Source organism: Myodes glareolus, chromosome 7 (assembly GCF_982192425.1).
Source record: "Myodes glareolus chromosome 7, mMyoGla1.1, whole genome shotgun sequence".
In the NCBI taxonomy this organism is placed as follows: Eukaryota; Metazoa; Chordata; class Mammalia; order Rodentia; family Cricetidae; genus Myodes; species Myodes glareolus.
The window spans coordinates 88,351,381-88,369,363 of NC_142032.1; the positions used below are offsets into that span (position 1 = coordinate 88,351,381).

Sequence of the window (17,983 nt, forward strand, 5' to 3'; positions counted from 1 at the left end):
ACATTCACACTTTCTTCAACTGTCACCTCAGTCTAGTTCCAAGACACCAACCCTTAGGAAAGATGCTTCACTGTTCTTCCCATTTGCAAGCCAGGCTTCATTTCCTGCTCCCCATTTCCCTTCTCTCTTCCCAGCCCCAGCAATGATTAAGCTAAAACCTTGTAGTTCAAGTGTTCAGATTTTAAAAATGAACTTCTGCGTGTTTTCTGACCCTGATTTACAAAAACAAACAACATTTTGGTTTTTTGGTTTGGTTTGGTTTGGATTTTCCAGACAGGGTTTCTCTATGTAGCTTTGGAGCCTGTCCTGAAACTTGCTCCATAGACCATGCTGGCCTACACACAGAGATCCGCCTGCATCTGCCTCCTGAGTGCTGGGGTTGAACGCATGCGCCACCACTGCCTGGCAAAACGATGAGTTTTGAAGTAAAACAAATGTCTAGTATAAACCTCCGTACTGAGTGGTGTGTGAAACAAACTTCACTGTCAGCTTCGGTACTCAATAGTTCTTCTAGTTTAACCGCTTGTGGACAAGTATTGCTGAAACATTGATAGAATCTTGCCCCAAGTGAGGCATGCCATGCCTGTGAACATAGTACAGGGGAGGTGGTAAAGGAAGATGAGAAGTTCAAGATCATCCTCCAACACAGTTTGTTGGACAGGTCTGTCTGAGTTTGACCTCCTCTCAAAAAACCTAAATAAACAAAACAACAACCCTCCCCCCAACCAAAACCAAAACTTAGAGCTATGCACACTGAAAGACAGTTTCTTAAGTTTTGCAGTCATAGATCCAGATTCTGTTCCTTTATTTTTGAAGCATAATAGCTTTTAAGTAAATTATATATAAATATATTTGAAGCTATATATAATAAGCATAAACGCAAAACACAGATTAGCCTGTTATTTCTATGTTAAAATAAACTGCAGTAAAGGAATAAACCTATGAGGAGGAAAAACATTTTTAGAAGTGGTTTCTTAGTCACTAGAGTTAAAATATTTTACTTAATAACTTCATAAACTCACTTAGTTTTTATACATGCAATTATAATGGAATTTAAGTTACAAAGTAGATGATTATAATTTACTGCAAATAGATTTGACAAATTGAAATAGACACAGTTTAGAACACTTAGCCATGTTACTGACAAAATAAGATGGCTCAATTGATACTTAAAGACAGCTAAGTAACTCTAGGATTAAAAAAGATTATTAGTAAGGTTAGTAGCTACTAAAATTTTTCAACTTTACTAGTAGATAGAAGCCCAGAAAAATTTAATGAGTTGACAACATGTCTTTTATCCGCCAGATTTATGGCACGTCTGGATGATCACGTCTTCAACTTATAAAACATCGTCACGAACAAACCTCATAATGACAGAAAGACTGTATTATTAAAGCAAACTTGACTCAGTTCATGTCCAGAAAACTAGGTGGAAAGATGACTTGTATAGTAGTAGAAACGCTTGGCGCAGACTCAGCAGTATTCTTCCTTGTTAACGAGAAGAGACTCGGGCACCAATGGTGGGCACTATGAAACGCTTTAGTACCGAGACCATTTCAGTTTCATTTTTTGTTTGTGTTTTCAAGCACAATAGCACCGAGTGGTGGCTAGTGAATGTCTTAAGTTTGTACTATTCAGATAGCATCTGATAATCTTGAGTGTTTACACATTATGGAAATTTTACCAAACACTTTCAGTGGGTACTTAAGGGACATATTTTCTGCATTCAAGGAATTTAGACTTTCATTGTAACAGTTTAAGTTTCAGTTTATCAACTTATCAAATATATCAGGACTATTTGCCAAAAACAGAAATGAGCAAAAATGATTACTGAATTACAGTCTTGGGAGTGCTGAATATCTAGGGACTGAACCTCTAAGGGTTATTTTATTCTAAACAAGTGCTCACTTTTATTGTTTAGAAATGTCTAGCTATTCAGATACATTTTAAATAATGAAAGCATTCATAATCTTTCCTCCTATCTTTTTTATCTTTTGCTGATGTTTGGAAACAAGATCTTAACTAGCCCATGTGGGCCTGAAATTCTATGTAACCCAGTGTGTTCTTGAACTCACAAGTTTGCTATCTTAGCCTCCCAAGTGCTAACATTACAAATGTGTGTAGCCTCACCTGGCTTTTAGTTCTTAAAGATACACAGCACATTAGCTACATTGTCATCATCACTAGCCACCCTACAATACACCAGAACTTCTTATACTTATGTAACTTGAGCTTAGTATCCATTCACCAGCCTGCCTCCATTCTTCTCTTTTCTCAGTTCTTTCTCTGTCAAACACACTCATCTTCCATGAGGTCAACTTTTAAATAATCTATGCATGAATAAATCAGTCAGGACTTGTCTTTCTGTTTCTCGTTGATTTCACTCAGTGCTCTCCAGTTCCATGCATAATGGCACACATGACAGGATCCCATTCCTTTGTAAGGCTGAATGGTGCTGTTGTGTATATATACTGTGTCATCTATTCATCTATTGATTGATGCTTAGCTTGCTTCCATCTCTTGGCTATTATATAAATAATGCTGTGGTAAAAATGGGAGCACAGATGTCTCTTCAACATACTGCCTTCATCTCCTTTGTATCCATACCAGTTGGATGATTGCTGTGCACCATATGATAGTTCTATTTTTAATTTTCTGAGAAACCTCCATGCTGTTATCTATAATGGCTGTCCAAACATCCATCCATTAGTAGTGTGTGAACTTCATCTTTTCTCGGCATCCTCACTCACAATATTTTTATCGATACTAGTTCTTTCTGGATTGAGACAATCACACTGTGATTTTGTTTGTTCTCTAATGGTTAACAGTGATGAGAATTTTCTCATCTATCTCTTGGCTGTGTGTCTTCTTTTGGGAAATGTTTATACACTCTGTTAGATCCGCCCCCCCAGGCTCAGGTATTGTAGCCTTTTTTTAAAGTCAAGTTCGATTTTTAAAATTTATAATTTATATGTTCTGAGACATGGGCTAGAGCTCAAGTTGGCCTCAAACTCTTAATCCTCTTGTCTCAGGTTTATAAAGTGTGGGATTACAGGAGTCTACCACCATGCCTGATTCAAGTGCAATTTTAAAATGAAACTCTCAGAAAACTATTCTAGCTATTCCACCATCCCCCACTATTTCTCTTTCAGTTACTGATGGACATTGTGCCTCTAAATTTTAAAAAGAAATTATTATTATTATTTTTAATGATCTATGCATGTGTATATGGGGGTATGTGCATGTGAATGCAGTTACTGGAAGAGGCCAAAGGTGTGAGGATCCTTTAGAGCTGGAGTTACAGTTGATTCTGAGCTGTCTGATGCAGGTACTAGGGATTGAACTTGGGTCCTCTGCAAGAGCAACATGGACTCTTAGCAGCTGAGCCATCTCTCCAGCCTCATCTTCTTCTTAATCCTATAAAGTTAGCGAGGCAGGGGGTCACAGATTTGTTTAATTTCTTTTTAGTTTTTTTTTTTTAAATCAACACACACGCTGGACATAGTGGCACATACCTTTAATCCCAGCACCTGAAAGGCAGAGACAGGTGGATCTCTGAGTTTGAGGTCAGCCTGGTCTACATAGTGAGTTCCAGGACAGCCTGAACTACCTGAGCTATGTAGTGAGACCCTGTTTTAAAAAACCAAACAGAACAAAAACAAGAACAAGGAAATCAAAATCAGCACATATAATAACGAATTTCATTGTGGCACTTTTGTACACACTGTTTTTGTTGATCCTTCCCACGCTACCATCCTTGTTCCTCTACCACTCCACCTGGTCCCTTTCCTCTCCCTAGGAGATTTTTTTTCTGCTTTTAAAACAAGTCTTAAACATTTATTTTACTTTTTCATTATGCATTTCTGGGTGTGTCTATTTGTGTGGATTTGTGTATGAGTGAATGTTACTCCTGAGGCCAGAGGTGGTTGATGCCTCTGGGTGCTGGGAACCAAACTTGGGTCCTCTGCAAAGCAGTATGTGCTCTTAATTGCTGATCCAGCTCTCCAGCCCCTCCCCTCTGCTCTTCTATCATAGATATTCTATTGCCCTCGTTATGAAAAATTTTCCTAACCCTCAAGACCTCAAGACATCTCATGATGTCCTAAAAATAATAAAACAGTACGGTACTGTGTGTTCATGTGTGTGTGGGTGAGCAAGTACTTTAAAACAAGTCTTATTTTCCCTTGTCACAAATAGTAAACATGCTTTGAAAATAAGTTAAAATATTTTTAAAATAATATTTTTTATTATGATCCAGGTATGGTATTTGCCTTTAACCCAAGCACTCAGGAGGCTGAGACAGGAGGATAATGAGTTGGAGGCTAGTCTGGGCTCTCTAACAAGGCTGTGTCTCAAAGTAATAAGTCAATAAATGCACTTATAATCTCAGTCTTTCAGACTTGATATTTTATTCATAAGTAATTCTCTTGTAAGCTAGGCTGACATATCACATATTCATTGGCATCCTATATGAAGCTTAAGAGTATAGAGATAAGTATGTTTTTGATGCTGATAATTGTATTTCAGCACTTCTGAGAAAAGACCAATAGCATTTAACTGAAATAACTTTCCAGTTCTAAATGAAGTATGTTAAAGTGACATACTAAATCCCCAAGTATAGAATTAGAATATCTTCATTTTATGATTTATAGGAAACACACATATGGGCTCTTAAAAATTACCTCTGCATGTTTATAATGGTGAATGGAATTCTTTTTCATTATTGTTGTTGTTGCTTTTAAATTGTTGTTCGGTTTTGTTTTAAAGGCTGGCATAGAGGTTATTGGGGGGTTGAGGGTAGGGAAGAACTCAAGACTACAAAGGAAATAAAGCCGGGAATGTCAGTGTAGGAGAGCAACCCTATCCAGGCTGTTAACATTTAAAAAGCCCTTTCAGGGACTAAGGAAATAAAGGCTACAAATGTCTGGAGCTTAAATGTCTTTTATACTTTTGAACCTGTTATAAAAGCTTTCTTAGAACTCTGTTTCATCCCCCTCTCCAACCCCAAACAAAATACTTGGAAGGTGTGGGGAAGGAAATTTAAAAAAAAAAAAAAAACAGACATAAAGGATGTTGCTCATGGCCTATTTTCAGTTTCTGAACTATAATAAATGGGGGAAAAGAACAAAAGAAGAGAGTTGCTGTATTTGAAAGCGAGGGAAAAAGAAATGATTGTGTCTTTGGCAGAATGCTGTCAGTTGCTAGTGGTTCCAAAGGAGCATTTCTAGCAGGAACCGGCACCTCTTGGTTCTGCTGCTCCTAAGTTTGTTTTTAAACAAGCTGCAAAAAACAATGCTATATATTGACACTTTTCACTGATGCCGTGTTTAGTAAAGAACAATGCTCTGCACCTGTCTTTATGAACAAGTTTTTAGAAACTGATCAAAGGGCCTGAAATATTTGTTCTTGTAAAGTTCTTTACAAAAAGACTATGACTTTCCTCCCTCGTTTTATGATTTATTCATTCTTTTTAAAAAAATTATTTATTTTATGTGTATTGATGTTTTGCCTGCATACATTCCCATGTACCACATTAGTGAATGAGAAAGTGTGAAACACCATGTAGGCGCTGAGAACTGAACCTGGGTCCTCTGGAAGAGCACTCAGTTCTCTCCACCGCTGAAACACTACTCATTACTTTTTTTTAACACTGATAGAAGAACTGGTCACTGAGGCAGAAATAAAGTTCAGTGGTAGGTCCTTGCTCAGAATGTTCAAAGTCCTGGGTTCAGTATCCACTACATGAAAAACAAAACAAGCAAAATAAAGAGAAAATGAAAAACAAAACAAGCAAAATAAAGAGAAAAACAAGCCGGGGATGGTGTTGTAATCCTTTAATCCCAGCACTCCAGAGCCAAAGACAAGTAGATCTCTGGTCTACAGAGTGAGTTCCAGGACAGCTCAGACCACACTGAGAAACCATGTCGTAAATAACCAAAGGAGGAAAAATAAAAGGACAAAAACATAACAGAAACCAAGGACTGAAGAGATGGCTCAATGATTAGGAGCACTTGCTTGCTCTTCCAGAGGACCTGAGTTCAATTCTTTGGTTCATGTCTATGATTGTTAACTGCCTGTAATTCTGGTTCAAGGAGATTCAATGCCCTCTCTGGTCTCCTCAGGCATCTGCACTTAAAGGTACAACACACACACACACACACACACACACACACACACACACACACACTTTAGTATAATCATGGATTTGTATCTTGTGAATAAGTTTTTTCTTATTGTAGCATATAAAGATATGCATAAGTCTCAGATGCTCCTTTGCCACCAAGAGAACATGTCCATCTTGCTGTTGCTCAAGGAATAAAGTATTTTCAGTGTCCTGAAGCCTTCTCTACCAGTTGCTACCTTCTGTGAAGATCATAAATTAATTTTCTCACTGTTTGAGCTTCACTTAACTAGTATAGCATGTATTATTTTTTACACACTGTCTTCTTTAAGACTGATTTTTATGAGGACCATCACTGTTCATATATGATAGCATCTGCTTCATCCTGTTTCTGAGTCATAGTCTGCTGTATGATTCCAGTGGAACCATACAGCGTATAATGGGCTGTTTACAGTTTTTTCACTATTATGAACTATCTGTCTACAAAGACTTTTTTATTTTACATATATGCACTGAGATTATGTTTAGGAATTGAAAATAATCCTAATAGATTTTCCAAAGCATTGGAATCACTTTATACTCTCTTTTTCTTAGCTAGTATAACTGAATCAGATTCTTTATGTCTGTTACAGTAAAATGGCTTCTGATATAAAATATTTGAAGAAGAAATGAATATATAAATACATGAGCTTCATAATGCCCATTTTTAATATTAAAAATATATTTTAATTATGTGTACTTTTGTGTATGTGTGGGTATGCTGTTGTCAGTCAGTAGATCCCCTGAAGCTGGAATTACAGGTGGTTGTGAGCTACTTTATCAGGGTGCCTGAAAATTGAACTTGGGTTCTCTGCAAGATCAGTATATACTCTTAACTGCTGAGTCATCTCTCTAGCATCCCACTTTCGAAAATGTTGTAGTGTTCCTTTTTGCTAACTAGATATTTGGAATTCCTTACAAATGTAATTTGATAAATAGTAAAGGAACTGATTTTTTGCTAATTTTTGTTTTCCCAGAGAACTGACTTATTAGAAAAAAGTAAGACTTCAAAATCATAAACTATTATTTTTATATTATTTACTTTTTTGACAGAATAATTTTTGTTTTCTGAAACAGGGTTTCACTGTGTAATAGCCCTGGAACTCACTTTTATAGATCAGGATGACTTCAAACCCACAGAGATCAACTTGCCTCTGCCTCCTGAGTGCTGGAATTAAAGGCAAGCACCACCACTGCTTGGCTCAGAATAATCGTTTATTCCTTAAACTGTTGGATCTTTCTTGAATATATAGTGTTTTCTACTTTGAGCAGAGAGATAATTAATGTTTATTGTCTAATTGTTTCACTCTTTCACTTCCTAATTTTCTGAATGACTAAGTTTCACCAAGGAACTTGCTTCATTTAGACAATCCACAACAACATATTAATGATGAGCTGTTTCTTCAGGGAAAAGAAAGCATCACAAGCTAATTTTTAAAAACTCATATGTTATGGAAAAAGTTGTATAATGTCACAAATATGAGTCATATGTAATTCAAATTTTTCAGTAGATACACCATGAAAAATAAAAAGATGAGGCTGGAGAGATGGCTCAGTAGTTAAGAGTGCATAGTATCCTTGCAGAGGACTTGGGCTTAATTTCTAATACCCAGGTCGGGCAGCTCACAGTCACCTGTAACTTCACTGCCAGGGATCTGATGCCATCTTCTGATCTCCTTTGGCACTGCACATACGTATGTATGCATGCACGCACGCGAGCGCGCACACACACACACACATGCTCACTCACACACACACACACACACAAATACAGAGCAAGCGAGAGAGAAAAGGGAAGTACATACACATTCATATACATAAAAACAAATCTTTTAAAAAAGTAAAATAAAAAGAATCAGGTAAAATTAATGTTAATGTGTTTTAGAAGACCCAATATTTATAAAATAGTAGAAGTGTAATATAGTAATCATAATCACATGTAATCATAATAAATACAGGTAGTGAAATATCCTCTTTTCTTCAGCAATCTTGTGTATATTTTAATACTACAGCACATCTCAGTCAGAGGCAGGCACATTTCCAGTACCCAGGAGTTACAGGCAGCTGTTGGTTACCATATTAGAGAGCAGACATTTGGGCTTCCCATGATAGACTGGGTAATGCTCCAAGCTGTACAAGGTAGCAGTGACTTACAGCTAAGCATACCTTTAGCAGCTTTCCATCAAAGGGAACTCTAACAATGGACTATTAGTCAGCTTTACAAGAATTTTGAGTTTCTAGAACAAGCAGGAAAGTGCTCTGAACTCTACTACTAAGCTTAATGTTTTGAAACTTTTTTAACAGGCTGCCATGACAGATTCTGAATGACAACTTTCAGCTTAGAGCTTTGAAGACGATAGAAGCCCAGAATATTTCAAAGCAATCTGTGTATTGGAATGCACAATAGCAAGATCTGTGTCTGGTGGGAAAACATACCCAAAGAAAATGAAGGGATACAACATGCAGAACTGCTGGTAGGTAAACCCTGAAGGCATATGGAAAACCATAAGTCCTTTATGGGGAAAAGCAATGAAGTTGACAAAGGGAACTTGGAAATTTAGTAACCATGGAGTAATTGGGAAATCAGTCAAATAAAAAGGTTCATGGGAGCAATATTTTTTTTTCTAGAGCAACTATATACAATTAACTTCCTTATTCACTTAGAAAACCTACATAAACTTCTTAGAACTATAGTATAGATGAAATAGTTAGCATTTTTAGAAATAAATAGTATTGCAATGCTAAAAATACAAGAACTTATATTTTATTGCTTTTTAAAATTTTACTTTATTCTTGAAAAACCAAAAAAAATATTTTATGTGTGTGACTGTTTCACTTGCTTATATGTATTAAGCATTACATGTATGTGTGCTATCTACTGACTGAGATCAGGAGAGGTGGGTCTCCTGAAACTTTAGTTACAGATAGTTGTGTGCTGTCATGTTGGTGCTGAGAATAAAATCTGAGTCGTCTGCAAGAGCAACTCTTCAACTCCTATTCATCCTCCCTCTCTCCTTCACCCCTTCCCTTCTCCCATCCCTCCCTCTCTTTTCCCTCCCTTCCTTCCCTTTTCCTCCCCTCTCCCCACTGTCCTCTCTGTAGCATAGCCTGGTCTCAAACTCTGGGCAATCCTGTGCTTCAGCCTCTTGAGTACTGAAATGACAAGCATCAATTGCCACACCAGCTAGTTTATTGTTTATTTTCAGAATTGTACATATTTTACATTTTGTTTCCGTTCTAGAGAGCTAAACTGCCTATCAAGAAAACATAGGGATGAAGTATGTTTTCCTCAGGAAGTTTATGTTAAGAATATTGGGGATAGTGGAAATGAAGCAATGGGATGGCTCTTGAGTTTCTGGTTTGAACCATAGACAGAGAAGATATTAGTCAAACTTGAAGTTCATATTAGTTAACACATGGAATAGATAATCAGCAAATAAGGACTTCAATCAGATAACAGCACTTTATCTTATAGGATATTTATTTTTGTATTGTTTCCAAAATGTTGCTATTTTTAGGGGTGAGGGAATGAGTATTTTAAATAAGAGTGTACTAAAGCCAAGAGAGTAGATGAAGTTACACAGGAAAGGAGAGCTTTCTCAGAGGGCCCTGGCCTGCCTGACAGGAGCATTAGGACTTAAGTCAGTGAGAAGACACAGAATCAGTGCCCTTGAGAGGCACTGGCTATAGGTGAGGATGGAATAAGCCAAGAGAGTATAGTCTTTGGAGCCCAAGAGAGGTCAGCAGCAAGAAGCAAGTGATTGTGGTGATGTTGAGTGCTAATAAGTCGCTAGATAGCAGAGATGCAGACGTTGGATTTGGCAGCATTTGGTTTGAATTCTAACGCTCTGCTGCTTACTAGTTGTGTAGCGGGCAACACTTCATTTTAAGTTGCTGTGTCCTGGCTTTCTCATCTTTAGAAGAAGGGATAACTGCTTCCTACACATGCTTGTGAGGATTGATGAGCTGTCCACCGGAACTGTCTGACAAATGTAGAATACCTGATTGATACTAATTCCTTCCTGTTCTAGCTTTGTGGTGCTCTTTGAAACTGAATCAGTTGAGTGTGCATAGCGACCAGTCAAAGATATTAAATTGTTTCTGCAAATTCTGTTTTGTCAAAAGCTATAAGATAGAAAATGCTGGGGTTGAGGGTATAGCTTAATGGAACATTTGCCTTGCATGCTCGGGATCCTACATTGAGTCCCTAGTAAGTACCACAACAAAAAATACACAAAAACGCCAGAACTAAATACTATATTTTAAAATTCTTTTAAAGTTAATTTTAAAGTTAGCTTCCAAAATAATAGGTATATACACACACACACACACACACACAGTATTCAAAGAATTTTTATAGTAGAAAAATACATCATTTGTACCAAGTGTCTATCTTTTGAGGTCAAGGGTATTTTAAGTAGTTGGAAATTAAATGAGGGCAAACTTTTAGTACTCATGGGAATTCCCTCCCAATACTATCCTATATATTTCTTCGTTTTATTATTTTCATTCTCATCTTCATATTCTTTACTATATTTCTAATCCTCATGCCCCTGTCCTAGCGAGAGGTATTTTTGTCGAGGCTAGTCCCCAACCATTTTTAAAAATTTTACTTGTATCCAAACAGACTGGATCCCAAAAAGAGGGAGGAGGAGAGGGAGGGGGGGAGTGGGAGGGCGTTGGGAGGAGGGGCGTAAATGGAAACTTTTTATAATTTAATAAAATTACTTTCAAAAAAAAACAAAAAACAAACAAAAAAAATTTTACTTGTAGTTTTTAACTGTGTATGTGTACATCTCTGTGTGAGTATGTATATGTGAGTGTAGTGATCTCTGAGACCAGAAGAAGGTAACATATCCCCTGGAGCTGGCGTTAAATGCATTTGTAAATTGCTGGATATGGGTGATAGTAGTCAAACTAAGGTCCTAGGATCACAATGCTACTATGGCCATGGGTAGGAGTATTGATGCACCAGGGAGCTACTGTGCATATAGGTTGAGTGTCTACTTTGTGCAGAGATTATACATTTAAGGTGTATCTATTTTCTGGCAAACTTATGGAGAGATGAGTTACTAAAGTCTCTCTGCACCTTGGGTGCCTGTGTCTAACTTCTGCTGTCATGGTACTCTTAAAGCAGACATATCTGGTAAATTACTTATTTCCCCTTTCAAAACTATGAAGTTTCTATCTGGCATGTGGTTGTTTTTACTAGTTGCCTTTGGATAGACTTTGGTCCCAGAGTGGCAGTCTGTGCATATTGAAAATCAGTCCAGAAGACTTTCAGGTGACTATTACTGAGGTTTATTCTAATTCTGGTCATTTTCTTTTTGTCTTGATTTTAAATTCAATTCCCAGCTTAACTGCTACCCAGTTATGGGTTTGTAGGCATCTCCTAAATCTGAAAAAGTATTTTGAGATGAACTCAGGGGCATTCTGTACTTTGCTGAAAGTAATTCTGTATGTCTTACTTCAATTTATTTACTTTTTTCTACAGAATTACTGTAAAGGTCTTCTATTTCACTCATTACAGCACAGTGTTTTTCACATTTGAATAGACTACATCAACATGAATTCTTTATGAGTACCTTAAAACAAACTTTGCCAAGTCCCAGAATACAGAAGTGAATTCACATCCCAATACTCAGCTGCCTCATGAATAAAGGAGAGCTTGTGCCTGACACTTTGAAGTTGTAGCTGTTAAACCATACAGAATATTTACCTCAATAAATCATTATAAGAAAATAAGGTACAATTATACCCACAGAGAAAGAGAATTCAAAACACCGACTTATGTGTTCGGTGCCTACTCCCTCTCCCAGCATGTTTTGAATTTCAGTCATGTTTGTCATCTTTGGCTGCTCCTTGTATCTTTAGACTAATGGGTTCTCCTTGTTTTTTATTTTATTTTTTTACATTCCTCATTAAGTTTGTTATTTTCCTTTGATGCACAGACATGAAACCAAGTATACTTAGTTTTACATTTAAAATGAACTGTATCACTTTTCTTAGGGTTAAACAAAGAATTAGAAAGAATTGCTAATTTATTTTAAATAAAATAAAGGTTTACTGGCTTAGTTTGTGATGTATGAACAAAATTCTAGGCCAAGGATTTTATTTGGCATCATTTTGAAGTAATCCTGAAAAAGAGGAAGAACTGGGCTAAAGTGGAAAGAAGCCACAACTTCAGCTCCAGCCTTGACTGGCATGGCAGGTGGTGTGGGCCTCTACTCTCACCACTCAGGACCCTGGGCCAGGAGAGCTATGAGTTCCAGGCCAGTCTGAGCCACGTAATGAGAAAGACTCATTCTCAGTTGAAATAGTTTACTTATTTAAAGGGTTAACATTGTTATGAAAAGATACATTTGTTCACTAACGCCTGTTTCAGTCTACTGAAAGTTAGGACCCCACACTCAGAAGCAGAGTGCTGGAGTGGGGAAAGGAGTGACAGTGAGCTTAACAGAGTCAGACCCTGGGGTGGGGGGCACAGGCAGGTGGGCCTCTGAGTTCCAGGCCAGCCAGGTTTACATAGAGAGGCCCTGTCTAAAAACTTAATAAAAATAAAAAATATATGGACATTTGTGCCTAGGATAAGTATTTATCAGATGTTGTAGAAAAAGAGGATATAAAGTATTTTGAAACAACCAATTTATCAAAAAGTATAAAAGTTTTACTGATTCAATACAATTTAATTTTTACTGTATTTAGAAAAATCAAAGCAAATGTTGTTCTTAAAGCTTGTCAGCAGAAAATATAGGCTGTATTTAAGCTGATTGAGGTTATCTGATCACTTTTTATCAAAGAATTGTACTTCAAAGTATACTTATCTAAAAAGTTATCAATCTTTGTGAAATTATGGCCATTAGTGGTATTATGGTTAGATTAAAAACATGTCAGTTCTGGGGATATAATTCAGGACTTTATACATGCTTGGCATTCACAATACCACTGAGCTAGGCCCTAGCCATAGAGTTAAATAGATTTGCAATCTATTTTTTTATTACCTAAGCATTTTACTAGTTACTTTTTTTGTTGCTGTCAAAAAATACCTGACAGAGAAAAAAGGTTTATTTATGCCCTAATTTCAGTCCATTGTGTTGGGAAGGCATTATAACAGAAGCTGCTTGTTAGTCCATGGCTGTGAAGCAGAGTGGGTGACAAGAAGGAGCCCAGGATAATATACTCCCAGGGACCTACCTAAGTCATCTACTTTCTTCTGCTAGGCCCAGTTGCTATAGCTTCTACAGCCTTGAAAATTGCACCACCAGCTGGGGAGCAAGGCTCAAAACATGTGAACCTGGGGTAGGAACCTGTGTGTGTGTGTGTGTGTGTGTGTGTGTGTGTGTGAGAGAGAGAGAGAGAGAGAGAGAGACAGACAGAGACAGAGAGACAGAGAGACAGAGAGACAGAAAGACAGAGAAACAAAGAGAAAGAGAAAGAGAGAGAGATAAGGATGAATACTACTTAAAAGTTCTCTGGGACCCTGGGATGGTCCATTTCCACATTCTCTAGTATTATAACCTGTTTTATTCCTTCCATTCATAATTAACTATTTTATTTATTGTGTGCCTTGTTTATTTTTGTGTCATTACAACAAGAGATCCATGGAGCAAGGGCCTGGCTTATTTTGTTTAATGTTATGTTCTCATTGCCTTCACAGGTATGTGTTATGCAAGCATATTCTTTTTTTTTTTAAGATTTATTTATTTATTTTGTATACAGTATTCTTAGTATTCTGCATGTATGCCAGCAGGTCAGAAGAGGGCACCAGATCTCATTACAGATGGTAGTAAGCCACCATGTGGTTGCTGGGAATTGAACTCACGACCTTTGGAAGAGCAAGCAGTGTGCTCTTAACCACTGAGCCATCTCTCCAGTCCTTGCAAGCATATTCTTAATAAATATTTGTAGGATGAAAGAGTGGACACTGTTATACTTTAAATAAGCAAACTAGTTCAATTCTTAGGAGTCCCTGATTTTTGTCTGCCCTTGTTTTGAATACAGACTGAGAAAGGTAAGTGAAATCAGGTCCAATGGTGAATTAGTAAGTCAAAGAAGGAATCAACCTAAGACAAGAGAATCTAAATAAATAAAAAAAGGCAATTAGATGACTCAGGGCATTGGCAGCCAGGCCCGATGGCCTAAGTTCTATACCCTAGATTCACCTGGAAAAGAGAAAACTGACTCCTTCAGGCTTTCCTGTGATTGCTACATACTCCGCCTCCTAAGATAACTGTTAAAACAAAACAGCAGCAAAAAGAAGATATAATTATTGAAGAGGAGAAGAAACATTCTCTTTCAGTCTTTTTGTTTGTTTTTGGTTTCTTTCTTTCTCTCTCTCTCTCTCTCTTTCTGTCTTTCTTCCTTCCTTCCTTTTTTTTTTTTTTTTTGAGACAGGGTAACTCAGTCTGTAGACCAGGCTGGCCTCGAACTCAGAGATCTGCCTGCATCTGGTGTATACCATATTGCCCAGCTATTCTGTTAGTGTTTTACCTAAAAATTTGAAAATTATCTGACAGCTTCACACACACACTCACAAACTCACTCACACTCTATTTTACTCACTTTCACCCCAATTACTCTCTCACCCCTCCCACTCCTGCTGATCTCCTCAGCAAATCTCCCTTCCACTTCCATGTGCTTTGTTTTGTTTTGTGTGACCCACTGAGTTTAACCAAGTTGCTTGCGTGAGCATGAGTGGGTGCTGTTTGCTGAAGCATGGCCAGCTTAACAGTGGCTCCACGCTGAAGACAATGACTCTCTCTTCCCTAGCAATGATCAAATGCCAATGGCTCCTCAGAAGTACATCCTTCTGAGCCTCTCCACCATCTATGATGGAGTGTTCACAAGTCACATCTTGTACAGGTGTTCAAGTCTGCTGTGAGCCATGAGTTTGGGTTTGCAATGGCTGTGTCTAGAAGACAGGTTTCACAACACTCTTCCCCGTTCTTCTGCTTTTAAAATCATTTCTTTCCCCTCTTTCTTTATGTTTCCTTAATCTTAAACTTTCTATATGGAAAAAAAATCGTTTATGGTTAAAAGCAATATGTTAATATGCAAGGAGTATATCAATGAGATTAAAAAATAAAAAAGAACTATAGTGAAAGAAATCTATTTATTCTATTTTTTTTTCAAGACATAATTTCTCTGTGCAATAGCCCTGGTTGTCCTGGAGCTCGCTTCATAGACTAGGCTGGCCTTGGACTCACAGAGATCCGCCTGCCTCTGCCTCCCGAGTTCTGGGATTAAAGGTCTATGTCACCACTGCCCAGCTATTTACTCATTTTCAGTAGGTTTTTTTTCAAGTGATTTATGAAGGGCATTGAAGGTGCTCCTAACATACTGCTTCTTTCAGTGAACTTAAACCTAGAGGGCAAATGAGATGTGTACATTAGTAACAAATGAGAATTATAGATAAAATGTATAAAATTGAAAGTACTACATAGTATATGATTAATGAAATGGCCAGAATAAGTGAATCTACAAAATGAAAAGTAGATTGTTAATGGTGAACTGGAAATTAGGAAGTGAGAAATTGCTTCTCATGGACATTTGAGTTTGTTTGGTGGGGGCAGGGTCAACAAAACTTTCTGAAACTGGTGATGGGGCTGCAATTCTGCAAACGCACTAAGCTCTGTTGAGCACTTTAAGTGGGAGGCAGTACATATGTAACTGCATCCTCATTAGACTGCTGTATAAGATTGTCTGTAGGAGGGCTGGAGAAGGGATGCTAGAGATGTTGAAGATAGTAAAGTGAGATGAAGAGACTGTGGGTTGTCAAGTGGCAGATAGTGGAATGCTGGGTGTATTGATGGAAAATAACGTTTTTAAGTTTTAGAACTGAAAATTCCTGGGAATAGGAGAGAGAAGTTGCTGGGATCTGCAGTAAGTATTTTGTTGTTTGTTTATTTATTTGTTTGTTTGAGACAGGGTTTTGCTATGTAGCCCTGGTTGGCCTAGAACTCTCTGCGTAGACCATGCTGGTCTTAAACTCATAGAGATCCACCCGCCTTTGCCTCCTGAGTGCTGGGATTAAAGGTGTGTACCACCATCCATTCTGCAACAAACGTTTTAAAGAAAAATTCAGAAGTCTACCCCTGGATGTGGTGGTGTGAGTCTGTAGTGCCAGGTACTTCGGAGGCTAAGGTAGGGTTGCTTGAGCACAGGAATTTGAGGCTAACCTGAGCAGCATAGTCAGCCATTTCTCTTAAACAAGCAAATAAATGAACAGATCCTATGGTTTAATTCTCTTTAGAGATATCCTATTGAGTAGACGAATGAAAGAAAGGGAGGAAGGTTGAAAATAAGAGTGAAAGGGTTGGGGATGTACCTCAGCCGTATAGGAATGTCTAGCATGCATTAGGCCTCAGATTCTTTCCCAGCACCTCGAGCAATGAAGCTTTATTCCCCAGAAAATTCTCAAAAAAAAAAAAAACTAGAGAGTAAATAACTATGCCTGTGTTAAGTGTAGTTAGCTGAGTGAAAGGAGAAATGAAACCTGAGTTAGCAAGGAGAGCAGAGGAAGAAGGTGGTGATAATGACCTGTTTTGTCCTTAATTGCTCAGGCATTCCTGGCTACTTTTCTGCTTCCACTTCCTCCTTCAGTGACTCTACCATGTCAGACAGCCAGTGCCTTCATTTGATGTGGTCTTATTTAATTCCAGGAGGTTAGGAATAGCTTGGGAAGGCTATTTGTCACCCTTCACAAGCTTTCAGTTTTCTAAAAAAATATTTATTTATTTATTATGTATATAATATTCTGTCTGCGTGTATGCCTGCAGACCAGAAGAGGGCACCAGACCTCATTACAGATGGTTGTGAGTCACCATGTGGTTGCTGGGAATTGAACTCAGGACCTTTGGAAGAGCAGGCAATGCTCTTAACCTCTGAGCCATCTCTCCAGCCCAAGCTTTCATTTTTTTATTTTTTAAAAAAGAGTTATTCTTATTTTATATATCTGGGTGTTTTGCCTACTTATATGTCTGTGTACCACATGCAGGCACCTGCAGAGGCCAGACAAGAGCGTCAGATTCACTGCAACTGGAGTTTCAGATGTTTGTAAGCCCCCATACAGGTGTTGGGAATTGAACCTCAGTCCTCTCTGGAGGAGCTGCCAATACTCACTGCTGAGCCACCTCTCCAGCTCCATGATCTTTCATTTTAGTTAGAAAAAGGATCATCAGGAGAAGGCAGTGCTTGACACAGGGATGGGGATGATGAACATGGGCATCTGATGAGCAAGTTTGATGCTGTTGTTTAAGAGGCACAAGAGAAGAACCTTTTTATGATTGGCAGATTCCACTTCTATGAGAGTAGTGAGCGGGGCTGAGAGATAAAAGATCTCAGTCTCTGTTCGTGTCATGGAAATAGAATTCTTTTCTGTTAAATAATGCTTTTAAAAGCTGCCAAGAAAATATCTGAATGCCATTAAGTTGTCTTCATATTCCAAAACATTCCCTTTAATGTTATAACTTATCCAGAAGAGTTGAACTGTATTTTGTCAAGTCCACATTTAATTTGGGAAGAATTCTTATGCCCTGGTAGCCATTGGTGAGAAGTAAAGTTATAGAGGGTCACAATAGAACAGGATCCACTCTTCAGATTCCCTTATGATAACTATGCATTTATATTATACACAAATAGACAGGAAGACTTTGTTCTTCTTTTATAACAATCTTATATGAAACCCTTTGTGTTCCATTTATGTATAAAGACATTTAAATATAAAGCCACACTTCTGAGAGAGTGAATACTCCAAGGATGCAGGTGGGAGGCACAGGAGAACACCCACCTGGATGCTGCCACATGTTCTCTAGGGCATCCGAG

General features: G+C 37.9%; 1 long non-coding RNA gene across 1 annotated transcript in view; it reads left to right on the top strand.

The window, feature by feature from the left end:
* LOC148121495 (uncharacterized) overlaps positions 1-17,983 on the top strand; it is a 53,395-nt gene that overhangs the window by 613 nt on the left and 34,799 nt on the right. The window contains exon 2 of the long non-coding RNA XR_015738449.1: positions 8,465-8,634. This is a non-coding gene — a long non-coding RNA (uncharacterized LOC148121495). The remainder of the gene's footprint in view (positions 1-8,464; positions 8,635-17,983) is intronic.